The following is a 27,931-nucleotide window of genomic DNA, read 5'->3' as shown; positions in this document are numbered from 1 at the left end:
GTTTCGCTTAGTAAGGAGTTATCCCGGTGATCGTGGATTCGTTTGAACTCAAACATTGCTAATAGTATTATTTAATTTAATTATTCGTAGATCGTATTATTCATTAGGCTTAGTGTTTGTTAGACTTATTATTAGTTGTACTTATTATTTGTTAAGCTTAGTGATAGACCTGTATATATGTCTAAATAAAATCTCGGCTTTGTGAAACGATGGCTAGTCCACACGAAGAGTCGTCGCGCGCCCAAAATTCGAATCGTGACCCGACATATATATATATATATATATATATATATATATATATATATATATATATATATATATATATATATATATATATATATACAAGATATATATACAAGAAAGAAGATACAAGAAAGAAGATACAAGAAAGAAGGAATATTATATTAGCGGCATTTTTGTAGCCATTATATAGGGTTTCGATCGCATAATTAATCAGTATCAACTTACCAGTCTTTAACGGAAGGACAAAAAGAAGAGCAGACGACACACAGACCGCAATCATGATCATTTTCAAGTAGAATCTCAAACTGCCGTACATCTTAGAAAACTTCGTTAGTCGTAAGGGATCAAAGGATGATGTCCGCGCTAGGGAAAATAGATGAGAAGCGGCTATTTCAACAACCACCGTGTAGGTACTGCACTAGCCAGAAGTATCTGCGACAGAAATCAGAATACACTCGTTTTCGCATGGTTGGATCAATTTCGCGTGGGACTAACCTGATTGAACCTAACGCGGGATAATTGCTCAACTCACGACTTTAACCAGCCCGCTTGATTCTCTGTAAATGCTTGAAATTGACGCTTGGATTCTTTCCAGATTAACTAGCTTTGCCCCTCCCTCCCTTTATCTATTTTCTTAGATCGACTTAGACTGCCACAATATATTATCTTTCTTCTTTTCTTTCCTTTTCTTTCCTTTTGATCTTTTAAAGCCCTAAATCGCTGGCTATTTTGTATACTATATATTTTGTACACTCAATTACTCTGTAAGTCATAAGTACATATGTTTTACAACGTTATTTGTCATATTTCAGTTAAACCCCAGAAAAGCCAGAAATATATTTTCAGCATGTTTTAACGCGCCCCTGGCAAAGATCTCAAAAACGAGTTGCGGCACAATTTAAAGCGACAAATAGCATCGCGTGTCTCGTTGTGGTAACACACGGTTCGCCAGTTTTTTTTTTTTTTGATATCGGTGACTGCCATATTCTCTTGAGTTTCCAAATCGTAAAGAATCTTTCCCCAGGGATTGGTCAACTGTGTATGTCCCCATGCGACGTAACTTGCTTAAGGAACACGAGCCGGTGATATGCAGGCAACGTATAATTGATTATCATTCGCTCTGAAACGCTGAAGTAATGACCAGTGCAGTGGTCCAGTGGTCATATTGAATGCCGCTGGATATATCAGCATTTGGCAACCTAACCCAGAGAAGCAGGAAATATGAAGCTACCGAATACCAATTAACTTCGTAGTTGCACGGTTCACATTCCATCATTTCTGAATATGCGAGGACAGTCCTCTTATTGTGCTTTTAATTCTTTTATTTGTTTCATTTTCAGCAAATATACTGGTTTTTTTAAATTAAGCTTCTGTTTATACAGAGTTACAGATTATATTAATTTTATATAGAATATATTTAAGAAAGATATTTAATTTTTTGCTAGTTAAGTATTGATCGATTAAGTTACTGTACCTTTGTTCCGATAAATGCGTGCCATTTCCTCGAATCTAATATCATAGCAAATGCCAATACCTATTTTGCAGCCCTTCACATCGAACGTCGTTAGGGAGTTACCAGGACTGAGTGAATCACTCTCTCGAAAAGTAATCTTATTAGGAATGTCGATGTCGAATAGATGTACCTAATAACATAAAAATGTAGTCGCTAATTCTATTGCTGCAACTTTTGTAATTTAATATCAAAGTTACCAACTCCTAAACTTTAATTATTTTTTATTTAATAACTGACAGCGTTTTTATCACTTTCTTTTATTAAAAAATCTTATCATTTAATAATGTTTAAAAAGGAGAAAAAATAAGTATAATAATATTTTAAGTATTTGAAAAATTTATACAACACAAACACATTACAACAAAAATGGGCGTTTCCCGTATCATAACGTATTTTATAAACCGTAAATTATAGAATTGGTTATAGTATACGTATGTACATATGTATATTCCTAAATTATTCCTAGATAGAGTCACTTTCTTCGCCCCAATATTTTCAAATTCAAAGCCATAAAGGAATATATTACTTACCTTTCGGTGTTTTGCTATCAAAGTTCCATCGGGACCCCAAATAGTACAGGTATTGTACAATTTATCGCCCTCTATTTCAGGCATCGTACCACCAACTACATAGATGTTGTTTTCTTTAGCTGCGTTCGATGAAGCAACGCTCGTTTCACCATCAGGAATACTCTCGGCGTATTTTGGAAAGTACTCTGCGTTACAATATTTCAATTAATGAAATGTCTTTTGTTCCAACCATAAATTAAATTGAAATGTTTGTCAGTTTTTTATTTTTTAAATTATTAAAATAACTAAGTTTTATATTTCGACTTAATTAAATATGCAATTACTTAGCTAATAGTATATATAATAAATTGTTTCTACAGGTTCAAAATGAAAAATGAATATTTAGAAATATTTAATTACGACAATGCTATTTGTGTTAGCATCAGTGGCTTGTTACTCAACGACTTTGCTAGTACTTTTTGAAACATAAAGTTAGTTTTCAATTAACACTTATACTAGAGACGGAATTATAAATGCAAAATAATTGATAATACTAATTTATAAGTACCTAATTATTAGTATCTTCAAAAATATATTTATACAAAAATCACGATAATCATGAAAATGGGGAAATCCTATATTCTCGAATCAATTCACAATTTATTTTGTATATTAATTAGATTCCGCGCTCATCAGTACGTACTCACTGGCGAGATCGAGAAAATGTATCGGCAATTCCTCGTACGACCAGAGGATCGGAAATATCAAAGGATATTATGGCGCAGCGCGAGTGGAGAAACAGAAACATATGAGCTTAACACCGTAATACTCTTATCATAGAAATAGAAGCAGTCCTCAATTCCCGCCCGCTAACTCCTATCTCCACCGATCCAAATGATCTCCTAGCCCTCACTCCCGGACATTTCCTCATTGGCGATTCATTAATGTGCTTACGTGATCGAGATTTCAGAGACATTCCATCGAACCGACTCTCCAAATGGCAGCATATCCAACAGCTTAAACAACATTTTTGGAACCGCTGGCATAAGGAGTATTTGAACGAGCTAACCAACCGCAATAAATGGAGCAAGGGTGGACACAGCATCCAAAAGGGCACAATCGTCATCCTCAGAGAGGACAACGTTCCCTCCATGCATTGGCCTCTGGGCCGAGTTCATCCAGGCGCCGATGGTGTTGTCACGTAAAATAACAAAATAAAAAAGGAATTTGAGGTAAAAAATAAAAAAAAGAAAACTTTATTTTTTTTCTAACATCAATACACTTTACAATCTACTTCCGAACTCTGGGCGTGACTTTTTAAGACTGACTCTTATGATTTTACTTTCGATCGGATCCGATTACTTTCTTTTGTCATCCCTCAACATCCCCACCGTCCATGCATTTGCTAGGCGTCCGCGACCGTTGCCACGTGCTCTTTCTTCTAGAACCTTCGGTGGAAGGACCGTTGGGATGTTGATGGTTCATTAGGCACTTCAGCGATATACATTGTCGCCGAGTGCTTTATCTCTATCGTCAGTCCGTCGGATTTGAAGTATGCCGGTCGTGACAGTGTCATCCGGACAGCTACAGTTCAGACGGCAAAAAGCATTTTGGATCGGGGCGTCAAAAGGCTTGTCCCACTGCCAATTCAACCCGATCTCGAGAAACCCGAACAACTAGCCACCGAGACGAAATAAGATGGGAACTTCAACCACACCTCGCTAGTTTGATCGGTACCCTCTCAACGGGGGGAGAATGTTACGCCATGCGGCTTACCATAGGTCATATTCTTAACTATCGATCGCGGCACTATAATGTCGCAGACGGACCGTCGCGTCTGCCCGGCAAACAAACATTGTAGTGGCAAGCGCATGATTCATTAAGCAGGGCGACTTCCAGAAACGTCGACTCGTGGTCGTTATTTTACCTCGCGTAAAAGAATGTGGCGTGATCCGAACGTAGTGGGGGTCGCCTTCCAGAAAAAACGAAAAAAATCGAAAGGCGTTCAGAACTTTTCGAGAAGTCGAACCGTCAACACAGGTGGTATGTCGCGCATTACTTATCAACCAAAACGCAGTTACATTTTTTTTGTTCCATTTATATCTTTCTAGTTAATAAGTTGTTGAAATAAACATTAATTTATTTGTGTTAATTCTGTGGAATTTCATTGAACTACTGAACTGATCAGTTCGTGGCGTCGATTATTTAATCGTAACGGGAAATTACAACTCTCGTTGACGTGCTATCTCGCGATCGCGTCTCTCCGCGAACGGTCGAAACAAAATGATTCACTAAAAACTGTCCTGAATTCCTAAGAACTTATTTACCGCAAAACTGACAAAGTGTTTATTTAAAAAATGAGGTTGAAGGTAGTCCTTTTCTTTCATTTCATTCATTTTCATTTTCTTTCTTAAGTATGGCTAACACAATATCTAATCAATTAAAATTTTATATTTTCACGTGAAAAGTTTCTTTAGATAATTATTATCAACATGATGACTAACTCTTACGGATTAATACGTGTCTGTAGGGCAATCCGGTGGACTCGATCGGCTTTTTACTTCGAAAGTTGAGTAATCGGTGTCGCTTTCTTACGCATCTTTGAACTGTATAAATGTTTTAAAATTGTTTGATCCAGAATGTACCACACCGGACAATCAAGAAGGCAGGTGCCTTGACTACAGAAAATGTAAACCTCTGCAAGAAATATGGCAGATACAGTACCGTACAGCCACCGATTTTTATAGACGATCAGTGTGCAGATACCAGGGCAATGTTACGATCGTTTGCTGTCCGAACGATCCAAACAAAGAGAAGAGAGAAATTTTAATAAAAACTGTGTATAAGTATAAGGCTTTGCGACCACCATACTGAGGTTTTAGCAACGTCTCTCATACCAGGGTGGTCGATGGTAAACCAGCTGAACTTGGTACGTTTTATGTCTTTCTTTCCGATTAATAATAAGCCATTTACTGCAAAGAATGAACTTTAAAGGCATTAAACAGCACATCAATGTACATTTCAATTAGACTAAATAATAATGCTATGATTTTATCGGTAGTAACTTTACTTATTAACTTGAATTATTTCTTTCTTTTACTTCATGTTAGGAAGAGTATCTTTTTGCTTGAAATAAAAAATTGATATAGGAGTAATAATATGGATAGAGATCAAAAACTGTTAGGGCAGAAATTACACGTTTGAACTTTATAGTTCAGTATAGTTCAAATAGAAATTATATAGAATTATTTAATAATTTGTATTCCACTGGAATAAAAATTTAATTTCTGTCTTTATCAAATCTCTGTTTCAGAGTATTTGTACGTATGTACTTATCGTCTGCTGTATGATCGAATTTCGAATAGGTAATAATCGTTGTTACTCGTTATGTGAGAAAAAATTATGTATATTCACAACTATGACTATTGCATTTTAGGCGCTTGGCCATGAATCGCTGCATTAGGTTTTCGTAATCCCCGAAACCCAGACAAACCACTATGGAAGTGCGGAGGTTCCCTGATATCGGCTAGGCATGTTTTGACCGCAGCACATTGTGCACATATGGATGGAATAGAAAACATACACAATCATAATATTGCCATTCTTAGATTGGTGGAGGAGGTGCCATTTTCGAGTAAGTCCTCAAATATATATATATATATATATATATATATATATGCTATTGAGTATTACTGAAGTATCATATCCTGAAATTTCTTACTGTACACATATATTGTGTCATAAAGCGTGTATAATTCTTTCTCATACTTTTGGTCATTAGTTTCCTGCATTTTCATTTATTTTTTTATTTTTCAGGGTACGTATATCCCATTTGTACGAAAGAGCCCCTACGAAAGAGCAACTTCGTCGGCTATAACCCCCTTGTTGCTGGATCGGGAGCATTAAGATATAGTAAGTGATATCAATTTTATAATAAAATTAAATAGTTCCAGTCTTAAATATCTTTCTTATTTTCTTCGTAGGACGACCACGACGTAATGCATTAATGGAAGTACAAATGCCAGTGATTAAGAACGCCGAATGCAAAATAGCTTATTCCAAATTTCCTAATGCACCTGATATCACTGATGGTATAATATGCGCCGAACATGCTCAGGGTGGAGAGGATTCTTGTACGGTAATTAAGTTACAGAGTTACTACAAACTATACGGTATCTGAAGACACGTCGATTCGAATTAACATCAAATCGACGTCTTAAACATTAAAAATAATAGATAAACACAATTTAATAGTTTTGCCCACTTCTCACACCTCGTTATGGTATTTAATCTAATTTCCTCTAATCTTAGTTTTGCTCAAAATACATATAACATGTACGTTATAAATTGGAGTATTTCAATACACAAATCAATAGAAGATTATTACTGTATATAAGTATAATTTCAATACAATTCGATCGATATATTTCAGTATCTTTGATTAAAAATTTAACGATCCTTTCAGGCTGACCGCGGCGGATCACTGCTGATACAACATGAATTAACCTCGTATTTAATAGGTATTGTGTCTTATGCTTATAAGTGCGGCACAGCTGGGTATCCCAGCGTTTACACTAGGGTCACATCGTACCTTGACTTCATTCTCCAAGCGATGCAATAATATGATATTACTGTTCCATAAATATCATTGTGTAAAAAACGTAAAGTTGGATTTTCTTATTGTGGAGATAAGAAACAGCTCAAATTTACATTGTTTTGTACGTTACAAATTATAGGCTTAAAATGTACGAAATGTAACTTTGAAACGACACTAATTTTTTACGCACGATAAACCTCCACAACTTAGGTATGTAAAGATGATAAACGTATATTAATTCTATTAATTTGGTAATAATAAACCAACTTTCTGAGAAGTTCTGTAAATTTCGTTTCTTTTGTATCAAGAGAATAATGGAATATTCCACTTAGATCGTATACTTCTTGTATGTACGTACAAAATTTTCCGGCTAATCTAAAACACTTCATAAGATAGAGAGCTTCTGGAAATTCGGACACAGAGAGTGCATAAAATACAAGATAAGTCTCGTGTCTTTCAAAATTATTTTTTATTCGCTAAAAACGTCCTGTGTACTCATGCAATCACATGCAACCTCGAAACTTCACTTATTTTTTATCACTTTCCAATTCAATACACAGTTTCTGCATTTTTGACTATATGTAAGAGAAATTTCCATTCAGCCAAAGGTGTACTTACAGATTATAGATTCCTATACGACTCTCAGTAAAAATTTATCCGCACTCCAGATAGTTAAAACTTCTGTCGACCGTATTGATCCATCTGCACTCTTCGTATGACGTCAATATCTGTTCAGTGCTGCTGCGCAGGTTTCTTTGTGTTACGTCAATTCGTTTGTGACCGTTGCGCGAGTAATGGCGCTTTGCAATGGTGATTTGCAGGAAAACAGTGCAGGATGCTGTGATTCGTTTCTTGTGGTCGGAGGTTATGTTTGATGCCTATATTTATCAAAGATTTAATGCACATTATGGAGAAAGTGTTTTGTCACGAAGTGTGTTTGAATGGGCACAAAAGTTCAAAGAAGATCGCACAAGTGTTATGAAAAAACAGCTGGACGCCCGTCCACATCCACGATGACAACATTGAACGTGCTCATGAACTTATGCTCTATGGAATAGACGAGTGACAGTGGATAATGTGGCAAATCATTTGCAAATCAGCCACGGCTCTGCTTATGCAATAGTACACGACAGATTTGGATTTTAAAAAGTTTGTGCGAGATGGATGCCGAAAAAGCTGATGAAAAGGTGAAGACGACGATGCATTCGTGGTTCGCAGCTCAGCCCAAAACATTTTTTAATGAGAAAATATAAAGGTCCTTCGGCAAATGGACAAAGTGTATACAGAAATCGAGTGATTATGTCAAAAAATGATGTATGTCTTTTTTGACAATTGCTTAAAATAAATTCTACACCGACAGAGCGGGTAACTTTTTACTCACCCTCGTAAGACACTTAAATTTCCAATCTATTATGATGAATAAAAGAGCTTATACTATTAAATCTAATTGTATTTTGTTGCATGAGAGTACACGTGTATGTGATGTACATTACCTTTATATCCCCTTGAACGCTTCAATATTGCGCATATATACTATATTTTGTACAGCTTCTATAAAATTTCGTATGTTTGTTTAGGCTGTTAATCTAGAGGCTGGAGTACAAAGAAGTGGCACAATGATGTGGGCTGATGACATTTATAATTATCAAGGAATCACCCCTACATTCGCTCAGGTATATATCGTTGACTATAATGTATTTAACATATATGATTGTTAGAATATTAATAATTAATTTTTAATTCTATCAGAATTTTAATGAAACTGTCCCTTGGGAAGGAAGAACTGATACCTTGATATCACGGTTTGTACATCCTATATATACGACAAATTTTAGAACATTATATAACGAAGAACCAGATCGTCGTGGCCATGTGATGTGAATAAAAGGACTTGAATTTGATGATATTTTTATAATGTTAGATAACATAACTAAGTATCTTCACAGTAAGATAGGATGACATGGTTTACATGATCTTAATGTTGTTCACTCGAGTGATGATATTATAAGGAAAAGCGTAATATCACAGGTAGGATGATTCATAATTTAGAACTACTAACTCATGTATGTATTAAAAATTAAAGAAATATATTAAATTTTATAGGATATTTATGTTTAGTAACCAGTAATTCAGAGATTGGTATTCATGGTTACTATAACGAGGCTGTAGAAACGCACCCTTTCTTCTTTGCAAATGGCCCTGTATTTATGTCTAAGCCGAAACTGGAACCTCTGAATAATTTAGATTTATTCTTGTTATTTTCTAAAATACTTATCTACAGTATACCATAAGGAATGATACCGTATCGCACCTAATCAAGTGCCTTAAGAAACATCAACAGGATATCACAGTAATCCCTTATCGACTGATATGTAAGTAAAAGTTATCTGTCATTGTTATACACAATTATGTGTTAGTGTTATACACAGTTATTTATCATTTTCTATTAATTCAGTTGTAGCCACTACAATATCTATGACACTGGTAGTAATTATAAGAACAATAATGATGTTCTATAAGAGGAAATGATGATTAGGAACAAAAACTTACAGGTAAGTCAAAGTATATGTTATTTGCCATTTGAAAAGAAAGTTACTAACTTGGAATTTTTTGATAAATAATAATTGTGCAAAATATATTGGATTTCAAATTTGTCAAAAATTGAAATTTAAGAAGCATTGTAATAATATAACATTAATATTTTGATTTTTCAGGAGATATCATGCGGTGGATGGATAATATGTAAAAAATATTAAGCAGTATATGAATTTTCATATTGCGTAGAGATAACAAAATGAATTTTAAAAAATGTCGACATGGTAATAAGAAATAGCATCATGACAAAGAATATATAAACACAGTTTCATTTTTTATAAATAAAAATTTGTTGTTCCAGATTTTGAAATATAGTGAAACGTTTAATTAGTATCTTAATATCTTTAAATAATTATTATTTTAGAATCAATTGTAATTGTATCATACGTACTTTTGAATTCGTGCAAGAACATATGTTATTTTGAAGTAGTTATTATTAGGAAATTGTTAGACGCGAACAGTATGCGAAAAGTTAGTATGTAGTGTAATAATTATCAATCAAAGCACAAGAATTAAATTCTTTAGGAAAAAATTTCCGGAATTTCTTATTTACATGATTATAAAGAAATCCATAACAAAAAGGAGCTGCTTTCTAATACTTCTCTTCCTTGTAATGCCTACGTTAACAATAACGAGGTTCGACTTTTTGTTTTTAGAGGGATACTGGAAAATTTGAAAGTACAGTACCATTGGGAAGAAAATCACGATATTGAAAACGATATTTGCAAGTAAATTTCCAAAAAATCTGTTTTCAAATTTTCGCTTTCTATTTCACATTAAAAGAAAGGGAGGGCTGCCTTCTTTTTCTGCAAGACAAAACAAACATTCTGAATCTCGTATCAATGAATGATGTCAATAAGTTATTTTTCTTTTCAGATTGAACAATATTCCAGATTTATTCATAATTTCATACTACGCGAAGAATAGACTTTCATAGGTATATAAAGGAAATATTAAGTATAGGAAAACTCTTTTTCGTTGTAGGTGACATATGCTTCACGGTTGAACACATGTATTTTTGAACACATATAAATGAAAAAGTACTCTTATGGAGAAAAAGAATTGATACCTTCGATTGACATTAGATAATGTATATAAACTTATGAACAATCACTATCACTATCAGTTTGTATTTTAGGTGCACACGCAGATTTGTTGGAGTTCTTATAAAATGTACTTCCTGTACGAACGTTTTATTCTTCCAAATTTTACGATACTATGTCTCATATGATAACTATATGGATTAAACGTAATATAAATGATCCGAAAATAGACTCGAACGACATTAATTGTCTTTCTATTTATACCAATATCGAAAATACAAGTAAAGCTGGAGCAATAGTATGCAAGAATGGACTATTTATTATTTTAAACCAAATCATAGCATATTCAGAATGCACAGTATTATCATGAAACGACGAGTTTTATGTTAATTCCGACCGATTACAATACCTTTCTTTCGTTTACAAGGAACGACGAGACTGGCAGTTGCGTGATTTCCAATGCAAAAGCCGCGATATCTGCACGATAACCTAACCTCAACCGATTTTGTTGTACTATTCTTACGTGGACTTCGTTTGTACCACTTTCGTAACAAAAATAGAATACGTAGAACACAGCATTCCGTTATGCGATATTGTCGATTCCTAACATCCGAAAAATCAGAGATAATTTTTTCCCTACAGTTGTACATTTGTGTGAAAAATTACGAACGTAAAGTTGTTTGGTGCATGCACAGTCCTCCCCTCCGCTGCATTTGCGTGGACATGCTAGAAAGATTCACTTTTCCACGGTGAAACTGTATGTATTATAATTTCATTTTTACAAAGGTCGAACATCCTACTATGCATAAATTTAATATTAATATAAGCAGGTTTCGTGTTAAGTATTACATCTGACGTATAAGCACACGTGTGTACGAGCCTTGGTTTTAAATGTCTTATAGTAGACACCGAAAAGATTATTCAGTTGGATATCTGACTCAACATCAATATTTTACTAGGAGATAACATGTTAAGAACACGTTGGTGGATGGCATGGGAGATGATGAATGAAGACATACTTCTGTGAGATACATAAAATAGTAGTCAGAACGTATTTTGGCGCTTGGGGACAGCAACAGCTTTTTTTTTGTTTTTATTTATTTGTTGAAATTACAATCAATTCTCGCGTTGAGAATTTTCAGTAATTTTTCCGGCGTGGCGCAGTGACATGGCTGTTTATTTACAATAAGTTAATACTTATTATAGATAGGTATAATTTATAAGTATTATAAGTAAGTGCATATGCTTAATTTGGATAATTAAATGAATCTAACGTTTAGGTCTAGCGAGTAGTGCCTCTTCAGCCTGCGAATCTGGTCCGTCGTATCGAGTAGTCCAGTGATTAGGGGGTTTCGGTGTTTCTTGACTCTTTTGCTATATCTGTCGCTATATTTTGCTATTTCCTCTTTGACTGTAGGTATCTTGAGGTCGCGATGGATGGTTTCGTTGGTAACATACCAAGGTGCGTCTATTAAGGCTCTTAGCGCTTTCGATTGGAATCGTTGTAGTATTTCGATGTTGGAGTTACTTGGACAGCAACAGCTGGTGATACTGTCATACACCTCCATTTATAAACTTTCGAAAATCGATGTGACCTTCAAACTTTAGTGTATTCTGTTTCACAGCACAAAATGTTTCCGAAACGTAAGTTTATTGTTACAATAAACTTGACTAGTGGCTCTGAAATACTATCCTTGAAAAAACAATGGGGAAATTGGAGCAAAAAAAAAGAAGGAAATAAACAAAGACCTTGTTGGTTCGTAAAAATAAAATATGCTACAGGAAAAATTTTTTCCAACGGATTGAGATGCGACAAGCTTTAAAAGCTATGACGCGAATCGAGCGTTTGTCTACAAGAGCGCATTTTCGGTGGATATATATGTCGGAATGACATTGGGGATAGGGTTGTCGGTGTTTGAGGAGTCTTCATTGAAGGTAGCCATCGTTGCGGTGTAACGAAGATACGATTTATTGACACAGGTATGAATAACACAGGTTTTGACAATCTACCACGGCGGTGAGACGTCCGCGACACTAGTGACAGTGGTCTCCGGTTCAATAACGAATCCGCGGCCAACGGGATGACAGATGGGCGTTCTCGCTGAATCTAAGTCTGACTCGTAAAAATAATTGCTGAGCGTAAAGACGTTACTCTTTGGTCGACGGGAGCGCGTAAAAGAATGCCCGTCCCGTCCCGACGATGTCACAGAGGAAAACTATAATGGGGTGTGTCTAAGGACACGAGATCATCGGATTCGTCGAGGAAAGCCTTCGTTTAGGAAGTAAGGGAAATTGACGTTGCTGCTAATTGGTCAATCTCCATATCGGTGGTTAGAAAAAGATGTTAGCCGCCCTCGAGGGAAAGTTGCTAGTGGGAGACGCCGCTCGTTGAAAAATATGTCTCCCCTATCTTCCCGTAGTTGGGACAAAGACTGTTTGTCTGTTTGAAGGACTTTAGTTAACTAAACCTTAAGATTTATAACGGGCCCTCCAGCTAGCCGAACATGTACTGCGGAGACGCATCGACATCTGGCAATCATCTTACTCGAAGAATAGGGTCTGCGTGTGGCGAGCCACGGGACAGAAACCGTTGGAATGTTTACTGTCGCGTGTCGCCACGAATATTTCTTTTAAGGAGAGCTATAGAATTACTCCATACCTTTGTTAGGCAAAGCGTTTATCCCTTGACCGCGGCTACGTTGGGCGACAGACTGTCACCTCGAGCCAAAGCTCACCGTCACTAATCTAGAACAATTACAATCGGATTGAATAACTACAATTGTTCAATTACAGCTATAGTAGACTCTAGGTTAGAATGTTGCGGGATTATCTAAAATTCCAAAGGCTCCGGTGTTCTTTCATCTCCGACATATAATTATATAATGACTCATTGAAAACCAGCTTTCATTTTTTGTTGATAGTATGGTAAGAAAATGTGAAGTTCGAACGCTTGTAACGATTGCCTGAGTTGCGTCATCCTTGGTTTTAGGAAAAGATAGGGAAGTCACTGAAGGGTGTCGCGGCTTCGATGTCTTTCGTAGCTGCGACGCGGAGGCCTCTCGGTTGTTCTTTGAACAATCGTCAACGTGGACGAACGTCAAAGCGAAACCACGCGAATTCGGCATTTCCGATAATACGGAACTCTGTAAACGCGACTGCGTTGAATTCGTTCGATTAATTCCTAGCAGTATCTATAAACAGTGAACTTAAGGCCCCATACACAACTGCATACGCTAGGTTGTAAGAAATAATAGCTATATAAGTATGTAGCGGCGCATGAGTTAGAGAACGATGCAAATCGAGAGCGACTCATATTATTGTTTTGCCTCGTGACACTTACACAGTCTTGACGTACATGTAACGTCAACAAATATCTCCAACAGACTCAGGAAACCTGAACAGCCTTGCACACGACACCGACTCCCAAAACAAAGGAATATGAATTCGGCACATAGGCATAAGATAAACGAACATCTAGAAGGGCTGTGTCTTGATCGAGTCTTTCAGTCTTTCGGTAACGGTCAAATCGCACACTTGTAATCCTATTATAAAATAAAGGTACCTCGAACTCTGGTTCAAGAACCCAACATTTTTTTATTATTATTTTCCCATTATTTTTACGTGACATTTTGGCGATCCTGCCAGGATCCATTCGCTTCAGTGTAAACGAAGTTACGATTTCGGTCTACGGACATTATTGAAGATCGAAGGATTCGAACTACTTGTGTTATGAACTTTGCTGTCAATAATTTACCACGGTGGACCAAATTAACGGGGCCACTGTCAGCATAGAACAAATCAACAGAACGAGTTTGACACTCAAACGCATTTGAACGCGCCACAGAGGAAAACACCGCAAGGGAACCTCATTCTACGAACTTACGTATCAAGGTGAGAAAAGTCGGAATTCTTTTAAACAATATAGAACGCGAAAAGTTAGTTTCTCTAGTAACTCTAGCGAAGAGACAATATGAACAAGAAAGACACAAAAGCCGAGACAAGTTTACCCTCTACAAGTGGAGTTCAAAATAAAACGGGAACACTCGATTCCTCTACCAGAGCAATTTTAGACTTAATACAGAGACAGAACGAAGAATTTCGACAACAATTTAACGAAATAAAGAATGCTTTAAAATTAGCGAACGAAGAAAATAGAAAACGCGCTAACGAAATGGAAATATTAAGTAGAAACCTCTCTCGTGTTAAACTACCACAAATAAACGTAAAATCAACTGAATTCGGTTCTATGATGACTGACGATGACGATAATATATCAGTATTAAAACACGATACTAATCCACCTCCACCTATGCCACAAAAGCCACCAACATATGTCCAACCATCCAATTCAACAGCTGGAAACTCTGGAAATCTAAAAGCTGTTTAGTATCTCCGATACTAAACGGAGAAAACGATATAAGTGTAGAAGATTTTATTCGTGAAATAAAAGAAATGAGAATGATGTGTAGCGAACAAACGTTATTATTAAAAATGATCAAAATAGAGAAAATTGTAGGAAAAGCCGCAATGACAATCCGCAATATCCATATTAACGAATTCGAAACTCTGTACGAAGGATTAAGACGTAACGTAGCTACTCAAGCATCAGTAAGAGAACACCAAGATCAGTTAAGAGTGATAAAGCAAGGAATAACCGAAAGCGTGCAAAATTATAACATTAGATTTCGACGTGTTTTCAACAAACTTCAATACAGCATTACCAATGAATATAAAGACGAACTAACTCGATGAGCGATGAACGATCGACTATACATGGTTTCTGTGATTGACTATGTAAGAGGCCTTCGTTCAGAAATAGGACACGTGCTATTGGCTAATCCCCCCCCCCCCCAAACATCATCGATGCAGAAAAAAAGGCAATGGACGTGGAAAAATACTTTCGCGAAGACAACGCTCGCAGACGGATGACACGACAAACAACCACTCCACCATCTTATCGTAACCAGACGTCTCGTCCAGTAGGTAACCGCTTCACGATTACAAGTAACATGAATAACAAAACTCCACCCACACAAAACATTCTACCAAGAATGAATAATTTTACAAAGCTTGAAAATCGACCATTAAACGAAAGGCCACAAACGAAATGTTTCAAATGCGATCGATTGGGACACCTTGCCAATCAATGCCAAAATTTTCGAATACCGCCTCAAACAAAAGCCCCTCCAGGAATAAACCACATTCAAGAACAATCAGAATTAACAATGCTACCTCAGGAAGATTATCCACAATACGACTACAATTACCAGGACGACGAGGATTGCGATTTTTCGTTGACTCGGGAGCAGGAATCAACTTGCTTAAACGAGGATGCTACCCAGGAAGGACAATAATACCAGACACATAGAAATTCTCCATGGAACATTCCAAATACGAATCCAATTCCAAAATTAAACTAAATTTATTCAACAAAGAGATAGAATTTTCCTTAGTAGATGATAATTTCCCTATCATAGAAGACGGCATATTAGGCTTACCCGGTTTAAATCAATATCGATTCGAACTCTCCAATAAAACATTAAAATTAGATAATAATACTCTTCTGCTGCAGCAAGAACCACCCCTCGCATCGGGAGAAATCGTTCAAAAAATTGTATACTTCGACGGAAAGCCAACGCCAGTATGCTTTATCAATGGTGGTAAGTTTTCAGTCCAAATTTCTAACATTATTGAAAATATAAACACTATAGATCAAATCTAAAAATTCAAATCTTTGATTCGACTATCGCACATAGAAAAACCTCTTAGAGAACCTATGTAGTATTTTCGTCTGTACCTACTTAAATTATATTTATCTTATTTTCCTTTAAGCATTCGTGAACGTAGTGGTAATGAACTTCAATGTGTTTAGAATTTTTTGTGAAATTTCCGTACTTTGCTATACTTATCACTCCAGAGTTATCGTCATAAATTTTTACAGGGTTATTGTCTAGATTTACATTGAAGACCTTCATAATTTCTCTAATAGACATTAATTCACTCACCGCTTCCGATAGAGCTACATACTCTGCATACGTCCAGGCTTTTGTCACACACCTTTGTTTTTTAGATTTCCAACCGATTACATTTCCATACAATTTAATTACATATCCAGAAGTAGATTTTCTATCTAAATGATCTCCTGCCCAATCAGCGTCCACATAACAATCTATCGTTTCACACTTTTCATTCCTTTTCTAATGTAACCTTAAATCTTTAATATTAAATATTTCAATATTTCGGTACAAATATTTCAATATTCGCAAAGCATATTTAAAATGTGTCTCGCTACAACAATCTTGAAATCTACTTAAGATAATTCACACTATAACTTATATTGGGTCTGGTATTTGTACTAATATACAGCAATGCGCCAATTAAATTCTTGTATCCAATGTCATTTCTATTTATCTCAGCGTTTTCAATTTTTAAATTTGTTTCCGTTGGTGTACAGTACAATTTGCTGTTTTGTAATTTATATTTGTTCGCTAATGATTCAATGTATTTCGTTTGGCTTAGTTTCATTTCATTTTTTATATAATCATACTCTATATTTATTCCAAAATATTCTTTTACTTCACTTAAATCTTTCATTTTAAATTTATCAGGTAATAGCTTCTTTACATTTTGTATCCTTTTTTTGTTTTTACTACAGATTAACAAATCGTCTACATATATTAGCAAATAAACAACATTTTCCCCCTCTCCATGAGTATATAGGCACAACTCTATGTTATTCTTCTTAAAATCCAATGTCGTCACATACCTATCAAAACACTCATACCAATCCCTCGGACTTTCTTTTAACCCATAAAGCGCTTTCGATAATTTACAAACTCTATTCGTTCCGTCCGCATATCCCTTTGGTTGATTTACATATACCTCCGAGGTTACTTCACCATTTAAAAAGGCAGTTTCTACATCCATTTGCTCAATTATTACTCCATTTTGACAACAATATGATAGCAATATCTTAAAGGTCTGATTACTCGCCACTGGAGAATATATGTCATCGGCTACGTTTCTTTGTTGAAATCCCCTTACCACTAATCTAGCCTTATACCTGTCCTCTGATTTTTTCGTGTAAACCCATTTTACATCTAATACTTCTTTGCCTTTTACCCTTTCTACCAATTTCCAAGTTTTATTCTTATAGAGACATTCTATTTCCTTATCCATAGCCTGTTTCCAAACTTCACTATTTTCACAACAAATCGCCTCCTCAAATGTGCAAAAGATATCTACTCTACAATAATTTGCGTGAATCTCACTACTGTTTTCCTTTTCTGGATACCTTACTGGAGTTTTCTTATTACGTGTAGATCTCCTAGGAATCTTTACGCTTTCAGAACTATTATCATTTTCATCTTCTCTACTTTCTAACTCTTCCTTATTCATGCTGTCCAATAAATAATTATCTTTACTATCATCGCTAACTGCATCGAATGAATTCTCCTCAAAACCGATACATTTTTTGTCTGTTTCTACGACCTCTACATGTCGCTACTGTTATTTTTACACCTAATAGGACTCTCTAACCTACTTCACTATATCCTAACAGAATTCCCATATCTGCCTTCTTATCCCATTTGGAAACTCTTTTTTGTTCTGGCCTTCTTACAAAAACTTTACTTCCATATAGATGTAGATTTTTAACACTTGGTTTTCTCCCGAAGAATATTTCAAAAGGTGTCTTTCTTTCTATAGTATTCGCTAATATTCGATTTTTCAAGTATGCCGCTGTACAAACTATTTCCGGCCAGTACCTTTTATGTACTTTCGCTTCCGCTAACAAGCAACGCGCCATGTCCATCACTGTTCTATTATACCTTTCCGCTGTCCCGTTTAATTCATGTACGTATGTTGGGCAATTATTTATTCTTATACCTTTATCCCTAGCAAATTTATAAATTCGATTATTTAAATATTCTTTACCATTATCGCATCTTAATATTTTTAACCTCTTGCCCGTTAAATTTTCGGCTTCATTTACGAACTGTACGAAAGAATCAAAGACCTCATCTTTTGATTTTATACAATAGATCCTAGCTATTTTACTATAATCATCGATAAATGAAATGAAATATTTTTCTCCATTGAATCCGGTAGTCTTAAAGGGACCACATACGTCCGTATGAATAATTTCCATTATTTCCCTAGCCTTAGTTCGATTATTTTTGAAAGGTAAGTTATGCATTTTGCTTTCTATACACACCCTACATTTCAAAAGTTCCTTTTCAAATTCATTCGGTATGCCAGTCACTAGCTGCTCTTTACCCAAAATCTCTAAATATTTAAAATTTACGTGTCCTAGCATCCTATGCCATCTTTCCTTTTTACTCATACCACTACGTTCGGCGCTGTTTACTAAGTGCTTCTTCCCTTTCAATATACTTTTTATTCTATATGTCCCATTCTCTTTGAACTGAGCTGTAAGTATATTATCCTCATCTATTACTTTCGCAATATTTCCTTTGGAAATAACCGTATTCTTATCGTCTGCTGGTTTACCTAAACTAATCAAATTTGCGGACATTTCTTTCGCGTAAAATACTTTCCTCATATTTATTTTATTTTGTTTTCCGAATGCTTCAAAATAACTTATAACATTCCCAACTTTTGTCGCTTTTATCGGTCTATTATCGCCTAAATATATATTTACCGGTTCTTTTAGGTCGATAGATTTATCGAAATAATTTATATTATTAATTATGTGATCGGTACAACCGCTATCTAATAGCCACACTATTTCGTTCTTACTTATTTCATTCGTCTCACTGCTGTTTGCTGCGTGCGCCGTTGCTGTCCATATGCCTGCTCTTGAGTTTCCATGCTCGCCCGTGCCGGTTCTTGATTGATGATGAAAGTTTCCACGTCCTCTGCTCGTATTGCCTTTGTTCTCTCTTCCTCTGTTTCGACCAGGTGTTGGCCCATGCCAATAGCCGTTACTGCTTCCCGCTTGGACGCCATTTTGACACTCTCTCGCAAAGTGTCCTAATCTTCCACATCTGAAGCATCCTTCCTTTTTTGCAGAAAAGGCGTTGGTTTGCCTTTCTCCTCGATTGGATTTATTTTTCTTCTCTGCTATCTCTATTTTATTTTTTACATACGCTACCGTTTGATCCTCTTCTTTCAATGCGTCTATTATGTCCGCTATGTAGCTGTATTCTTCGGGTAACGTATTCAGCATGTAATTCAGCTTTTCCCTCTCACTTACTTGTGCGTCCGCACTTTTTAATTCATTTATTAATTTTTCGAAATCGTTAAAGAATGATGCTGAATCACTGTAGTTCTCCAGTCTTATGTTTTCCAATCTCCTTCTGCATACGATCTGCAGTGCCGTCGACTCTTTCAAGTACATTTCATCGAACCTTTTTATTATATCATACGCCGTTTTTCCTTCCCTAACATACTCCAATTGTCTGTTCGATATTGCACTATAAATTATATTTATCGCCTTCAAATCCTTTTTGTCCCAGTCTTCATCGTCTCTTTCGTTCTTCATTCTAGTTGTAACAACCTCGCATTCCTTATATTTGAGAAACATCGTGATTCTTTGCTTCCACATTCCATAATCCTCACCATCGAATATAGGTATCATGATTTCCGATCTCTCCATTTTAATTGATTCTTCTTTTTTTTTCTTTTCTTACTCAAGCGTTCCTACGTGCTCGAAGTATATTTTTTTTCTCTGAAAGTTTTTTTTTCTTTACTGAAAACTCACTCGCAAGATCGTAACCACGCACTAAATATCTTGCAAAACTAGTAACCACGCTCTGCTACCATGTTAAGGAAATTCGAGGATTTGGGAATACAAATAATTGACTATATTTCCCACACAACAGTTATACATCTATATTACTCTCTGAAGAACGTCTTGCACGCACGCTGGTCGCCAACCGACTATCCTAGATTCTTCTAACATCTGGCAACAGTCTTTTGTCTCCACTAAGACCTTGACGCCCTCTAACCCTTACACACACACTCTCATGTACAGTGTAAATGTATCACTTCCCTAACAAATAAGTATGTTATTTCGTTACCACTTATCTCGTTCATCTCGCTGCTGTGTGCTGCGTGCGCTGTTGCCATCCATATGCCTGCTCCTGAGTTGCCATATTCGCTCGTGCCGGCTGCTGATTGACGATGGAAGTTTCCACGCCCCCTGTTCGTATTGCCTTTGTTTCCTCTTCCTCTGCTGCGACCACGTGTTGACCCACGCCGATAACTGTTACTGCTTCCCGCTTGGACGCCATTTTGACACTCTCATGCAAAATATCCCACTCTTCCACATTTGAAGCATCCTTCCTTTTTTGCAGCAAAGGCATTAGTTTTCATTTCTCCTCGATTAGACTTATCTTTCTTTTCCGCTATTTCTATTTTATTCTTCACGCACGCTACCGTTTGTTTCTCTTCTTTCACTGCATCTATTATATCCGCTATGTAGCTATACTCTTCGGGTAACGTATTGTTTTCGCACGTTCGCTGGGAGACGCGATCTCGAAGAAGCGCGCCAACGGGAGTCGTAAATTCCCGTTACGATTTGCTAATCGACGCCGCGAATCGCTCGATCCCTTATTTCGTTTAGGATAATAAGGGTAGTTAAATGAAGGATAACGCTGTTGCTAACAGGTTATTATATATTTTCACAAACCAACAACTTCGGTGTAACACAAAATGAATATTTGTTATGAGATGACTACGAATGAGTGCGACCTGAGTCTCTAGACGGATTATCGCGTATACTGATGGATTTGTCGACTCATTGTATTCGAATTGCTGACCGCTTGACGAGATGCTTGATTGAGACTGACTGATCTTCGGGTGTAAACCCGGTCGAAGGATGTTGACTGTTCGAAGGATGTAAAGTCAGTGATGTTCGGAGACGATGCTGTGGCGGAGGAAAGCTAAGGATGGGTGTGTCTAGCGCACGGGACCATCGGATTTGTTGGTGACGATTTTGACTAAGGGAGTGAGGGAAATAGTCTTCGTTGTTAATTGGTTAAACGAAGGGTCTTAACCGCCCTCGAGAGAAAGTGGTTCGTGGGAGGAAAGTTGCATCATACGTGAGAAAAACCAACTTTCCCTTGTCAAGCCGTAGTAGACAAAGGTCTTTAGAAATGCTTTGGAAACAGACGTTTGTTCAGTTTGAAGGACCTCGACTAGGAAATTCCTAAGATTTATGGAAGATACTTGAGACTATTGAGGGTACGCAGTGAGTATCCGAAGACATCTGGTTGCCATCTTGCCCGCGGTGTGTGGCCTGGGCTAGGTAGAGTTACGCGACGTAACACGTATTTATCATGTAATTCAGCTTTTCCCTCTCACTCACTTTTGCGCCTGCACCTTTTAATTCATTTATTAATTTTTCAAGATCGCTAAAAAACGATGCTGAATCACTGTATTTATCAAGACTTATCTTCTCCAATCTCCTTCTGCACACGATCTAGTGCCGTCGATTCTTTCAAGTACACTTCGTCGAACTTTTTCATTATTTCATACGCTGTTTTTTCTTCCCTAATATATTCTAATTGTCTATTTGAGAAGGCACTGTAAATTATATTTATTGCCTTCAGATCCTTTTTATCCCAGTCTGGATTGTCTGTTTCAGTCTTCACTCTAGTTATAACAATATCACATTCTTTATATCTCAGAAACATTGTTATTCTTTTCTTCCACATACCGTAACCCTCACCATCGAATATCGATAGCATAATTTCCGATCTCTCCATTTTAATTGATTTCCTATTCTTTACTCAAGCGTTCCTACGTGCTTGAAGTATTTTTTCTTTTATTTTATATTCTTTGAACGTTTCTTCCCTTACTAAACTCGCAAGACTAAAAACCACGCACTAAATAGCTTGCAAAACTAGTAACCACGCTCTGCTACCATGTTAAGGTATAGAGAGGATTCGAAAATACAAATAGTTTACTTTATTTCGCACACAACAGCTATACATATATATATTACACTCTGAAGACTTCGATAACCTTCTTGCACGCACGCTTGTTGTCAACCACCTCCTCTAGATTCTCCTAACAGCCTCCAATCGTCTTTTGTCTCTACTGAGACCTGGACGCCCTCTGACGCTTACACACACATTCACGTGTACAGTGTAAATGTATCATCTACGTAACAAGATCATCAACGTAAAATCCTACCGTCCTCCCGAACATCATAAAACCGAAATAAATAAACAGATGACTGAAATGTTAAACAAAGAGATTATAGAACCCTCCGACTCTCCCTATAACTCTCCTGTCTGGGTCGTTCCAAAGAAAATCGACGCATCAGGGAAACAAAAGTGGCGAGTAGTGATTGACTTTAGGAAGTTAAACGAACTAACAGACCAAGACGCGTATCCACTACCTGACATTAACGATATACTATCACAGCTAGGAAATAAGAAATATTTCTCCTCTTTAGACTTATCCTCAGGGTTCCATCAAATACCCATGGACGAGAATTCAAAGAAATACACTACATTTAGCACACCATAAGAACACTTCCACTATAATAGAATGCCATTCGGGCTCAAGAACGCACCTGCTACCTTTCAAAGAATGATGGATACCACGTTAAGAGGTTTGATTAACAATCATTGTTTCGTTTATCTCGATGATATCATTATATTCGGGCAATCGATGGAAGAACATACTAAAAACTTAGTCATTATATTCCAAAGACTCGGGAAAGTAGGTCTAAGAATACAACCAGATAAATGTGAATTCTTAAAGCCCGAATTAGAATATCTAGGACATGTAGTGACAGCAGATGGAGTAAAACCTAACCCTAAAAAGATAGAAGCAGTAAAGAATTTCAAACTACCAAAAAATCCTACAGATGTAAAATCATTCCTTGGGCTAGCTGGATACTATAGAAAATTTATTAGAAACTTCTCTAAAATTGCCAAACCTCAATCTATTTTTAAAGAAGGACATTTAGTATTAATTCATAACGATCATAAAGAACACAAGATAGATACTGAATGGCCAGGGCCATACACCATTGAAAAAGTGAAAAACCCCTTATTATGAAATAATAGTAAATCACTCGATTAGGAAAATACATGGTAACCGTATTAAACCTTACTTTCCAGGACGATCTTCACCTTCTTCATAGTTAGCTAAGCTAAACGTTATACCCCTTAATGGTAGTTCTATATATCAAGAAAAATTAGCTCATGCATACTTATATAGCGAATCCGTAAACGTAATTATAGGTTTAGACATTAAGGATATATATGCAAAACTCAGCGAAATTAAAAGATTTAGACTAATGTTAACAGAACATTTTAAAAGTGAATGCCCGTATTCCAATGAAATGATTACACGCGCTCGCAAAAGAAATTTAGACAATGTAATCATGCATATTAAATTTATGACACACACTTGTTACCGAAGAGGCTCATTGAATTTTGTTGGATCCATTTCTAGAAGTCTATTTGTAACTCTGGATAACGATAATTTAGAATTAATGAATAAAAATATAGATAAATTTTTTGATGAAAACAATAACTTAAAAACCAATATAACTTACAAAACAAATTTCAAAACTATAGCTTTACCCTTAACTGACAGTCTAGAAGAAATCCTAACAAAAATTGAAAACGCTCCAAAAATCATTAATAATGTATAATCGTATAGAATGCACCTCAATCAAATTTCCAACGAAGTAAACTCTCTTAATTATGAACATAGAATTAGAAGTCTTAAGAAATAGGAACTAAGTGTCTTATAAATTATTAGTTATATTGATCTAGCATTACTAGGAACATATGTATATTTAACAAAATAGGATTATTCGATATTATAAGCAAATGCCTACCTTCCAAATTATGTATTCGCGTATTATGTTGTAAAACCAAAGAAAAAAAAAGACACAGGTATAAGCAATATCTCTAGACCAATAGAGCGCACCTTTAAACACATATTCCACACCTGAAATACAACCATTACGAGAATTACCTGAAGACACCAATTCAGTCATCCTCGAAGCAAGGCATGTAAGATTCCAAAAGGGCATACAAAAGGAGGCACTACACCGAAAATAAGAGTCTGGAGGACCAGCCGCACTCTAACACTGGGGGAATGTAACGTCAACAAATATGTCCAACCGACTCAGGAAACCTGAACCGCCTTGCACACGACACCGACTCCCAAAATAAAGGATTATGAATTCGGCACGTAGGCATAAGATAAACGAACATCTAGAAGGGCTGGTTCTTGATCGAGGCTTCAGTCTTTCGGTAACAGTTTAATCGCACACTTGTAATCCTATTATAGAATAGAGGTATCTCGAACTCTGGTTCAAGAACCCAACATTTTTTTATTATTATTTTCCCATTACTTTTACGTGACAAGCAAAGCGTAACGATAAACAAACTCCGGGCAAAACAATGTTGCCGCTGCGTGCAATCGTCAACCGAGGTTGAATTTAAAGTTTTCGATACTCCCCCGAGTATAAATAAAAGAACACGATCGTTAAGACAGTTAGTATCGAACATTCTTATAGCGAATTAATATCGAACGAACGTAAGCATTACCTTGTATACACATATCGAGCAACACTAAGCGAACGACGACTAATTCTGTACTGCAAATAATTTTAAATACATTTGACTACACTAAGTATCAACTCGTCTGGTCATTAATCAACAACGCGTTTAATCGTCCTCCACATACATGTTGTATAAGCTACTATGTGTATATTTATTTATGTTTCCCATAGTACAGACGTATTCCTTATTTTATTGTAGCTGTGTAATTTCAGTAGTCTTGCATAAAGGACATCTGTTTTGTTGCAATTGTATCAGCTATTAATTGTAATACTTGAAGCGTTTGTATCTAATCGTCATGCATCTGTGGTGGCACTCGACCATGGAACTTTCCAACGGCTTCGCGACACAAAGCGCTATACCTTCAAAGCGTAAGGCCGACACGCCTAATGTACCATTGATATCCCTACAGTTCTTTCGCCGAATATTCGGAAGAATGCATACGCGGCAACCGTTGCGGACATCTAATAAACGCGTGCGTAGTGGAGATATCGAGGGGCAACAAAGAAAAGAATCCATTTGGTTTCGAATCAAAGATTCATTCTGCCCCGAGCTGCGGAGTGCGAAAGGTTAAGCGTCATAGCGAAGCAAACACAATTAGAGATACGTGATTATTGACTCTTGATAGTTAATCGTTAATCGTTAATCGTTGTTCATCGTTAATCGTTAATTGTTTTTGATCGTTCATCGTTAATCGTTAATTGTTGTTGACAGTTAATCGTTAGTCGTTAATTGTTGATCATAAATTGTTGACTGTTGATTGTTAATAATTTAATTAACTTTTTTGTTGAACATCAAGAGTATTTCTTGTGGGCACCTTCACCCACTATCCACCTCACATCGTTATTCTACATACGGAAGGCAAGATTGATATCAAGTTCGAAGGACAGACCGCAGAAGTCTGGTCTCTGCTATTACCACGAGACCTTTCGAGACCGCGCAAGGAAGTGCCGGGCCCCTTGCAACTGGACCCAGTGAAACGAGACCAGCCGTCCGTAAACGCGGCATGTGGCGATGGCTTTAGTATCCCATCGCATTTTCGTGACGGACAGGGCACCAAGGATCTCTTTTCTTGTGAACACCGGTGTCAATATAAACGTATACTCGTGCAACAAACTACGCGGATCCGCGAACAAAGATACGTACGAGCTGTTCGCGGCGAATCGAGTGGTCGAAGCAAACCGAAAACGCCTTTCGCGAGTCAAAACGCATCGTCTCTGACGCCACAATGTTAGTGTCACGACCGGCATACTTCAAATCCGATGGACTGACGATGGAGATAAAGATGTGGCGGCACTCGGCGACAATCGGCGGCAATATCGCTGAAGTGTCTAATGAACCATCAACATCCCAACGGTCCTTCCGCCGAAGGTTCTAGAAGAAAGAGCACGTGGCAACGGTCGCGGACGCCTAGCAAATGCAAATGCATGGTGGGGATGTTGAGGGATGACAAAAGAAAGTAATCGGATTCGATCGAAAGTCAAATCATAAGAGCTTCAGTCTTGGAAAGTCACGCCTAGAGTTTGGAAGTGGATTGTAAAGTGAATTGTTGTTAGAAAAAAAATAAAGTTTCTTTTTTTTATTTACACCTCAAATTTCTTTTTTTATTTTGTTATTTTACGTGACATTAGCGCATTCGGTATCGGCAACAGCGCGTGAACGACAAATGGCAGCCGCTAGGATTCGTTACAAAATCTTTGTCTCCCGTGCGATTAATTCTGTATTTAGAATAATTTTAAATATATTTGACAATATCAAGTATCAACTCGTCACGTCATTATTTAAATCATCCACCACAAATCCAAAAACAGAATAAGGAAAACAGAGAAACGAACAAATAGAAAATTAAGTTGCTAACATGTTTTTCTATAATAATATTTTAACATCAATATTGTAATACGCAATGTGTTACGCCGCCTAAAACATCTGCACGCCAGCCCGCGCGACCGGACAACAACCGACCTGCGTAACGTCACTTCGACCCTCAATAAACCTAAGGACCCACCATAACTTTCACTTCCCTGTATTGTTTCGCCATGTGTCTTCAATCCGTTTGTCTTGAAGAATTTCTAAAGCTTAAAAATATTCTCGAAACACAGTCGGTTTTTAGAGAGGTCCTTGGGTTTATTAGTCGCACTTAAAACACGGAGAAAGCGGGTATGCACCCATTAGGAAAATCCGAATAGCCCTGTAATAAAACAAGCTAGGTTTTTCTCACGCACACAGTCATCTATCCACCACGATGGTAGGAGACTCGATACTCATCCCTTCGAGCAGTAGTGCAGGTCATGACCAATCGACACCGCGCTTCGTGGCCCTCACTTTTTCTAACGAAAGTGGGAACAACGAATCCGCGTTCTTTAGGCACAGGGGCACACCCACACCGAACTTTTCTTCCGTATTAGAAAAAGAGCGACAGACAGTCTAAAAACTAACGCCTAACGCGGCAGTCTACACATAGCGCGAGAGTCGCATACTTCACGCAAATCTTTTGTCGGTTCTCGGTGTTGTCGAACACACATCTTCTCTCCTAAATATATTATAGTGCTAAGTCCATTAATACATTAATTTCCATTATAAGAGCCCTGCTCTAGCGTACATATCTATCGCATCTTCATGCGACAAGTTGTTAACTATTTATTTCTCTACGTCAGTGTAATCTAAGTGTTGGAAATATATAATTTATAATTCTGTGAATCACAGTGTTATACAAACTCAATCACCCCTATTATCTCAACGGAAATCAGGGGATCGATCAATTCGTGGTGTCGATTGTTATAATCGTAACGGGGATTTACGACCCCCGTTGACGTCTCTCCTCGCGATTACGTCTCCCCGCAATTGGTCGAAATTTACACAATGTGAAAATGAAA

At 36.8% G+C, this 27,931-nt stretch overlaps 3 long non-coding RNA genes across 7 annotated transcripts in view; 2 read left to right on the top strand and 1 right to left on the bottom strand.

Moving 5' to 3' along the window:
* LOC126876760 (uncharacterized) overlaps window positions 1–13,278 on the bottom strand; it is a 129,499-nt gene extending 116,221 nt beyond the window's left edge. For all 5 annotated transcript variants that reach the window (XR_007694496.1, XR_007694497.1, XR_007694500.1 and 2 more), the window contains exon 1: window positions 13,219–13,278. This is a non-coding gene — a long non-coding RNA (uncharacterized LOC126876760). The remainder of the gene's footprint in view (window positions 1–13,218) is intronic.
* On the top strand, window positions 8,126–8,871 carry LOC126876751 (uncharacterized). Its single transcript, XR_007694484.1, has 3 exons — window positions 8,126–8,227; window positions 8,440–8,535; window positions 8,612–8,871. It is a non-coding gene; the product is annotated as an uncharacterized LOC126876751 (long non-coding RNA).
* LOC126876755 (uncharacterized) lies at window positions 8,881–9,927 on the top strand. Its single transcript, XR_007694489.1, has 3 exons — window positions 8,881–9,234; window positions 9,318–9,414; window positions 9,577–9,927. It is a non-coding gene; the product is annotated as an uncharacterized LOC126876755 (long non-coding RNA).
* Window positions 13,279–27,931: the final 14,653 nt, after the last annotated feature.

This window comes from Bombus huntii, unplaced genomic scaffold (genome assembly GCF_024542735.1).
Source record: "Bombus huntii isolate Logan2020A unplaced genomic scaffold, iyBomHunt1.1 ctg00000092.1, whole genome shotgun sequence".
Lineage (NCBI taxonomy): Eukaryota > Metazoa > Arthropoda > Insecta > Hymenoptera > Apidae > Bombus > Bombus huntii.
This window is presented reverse-complemented; position numbering and strand designations above follow the sequence as displayed.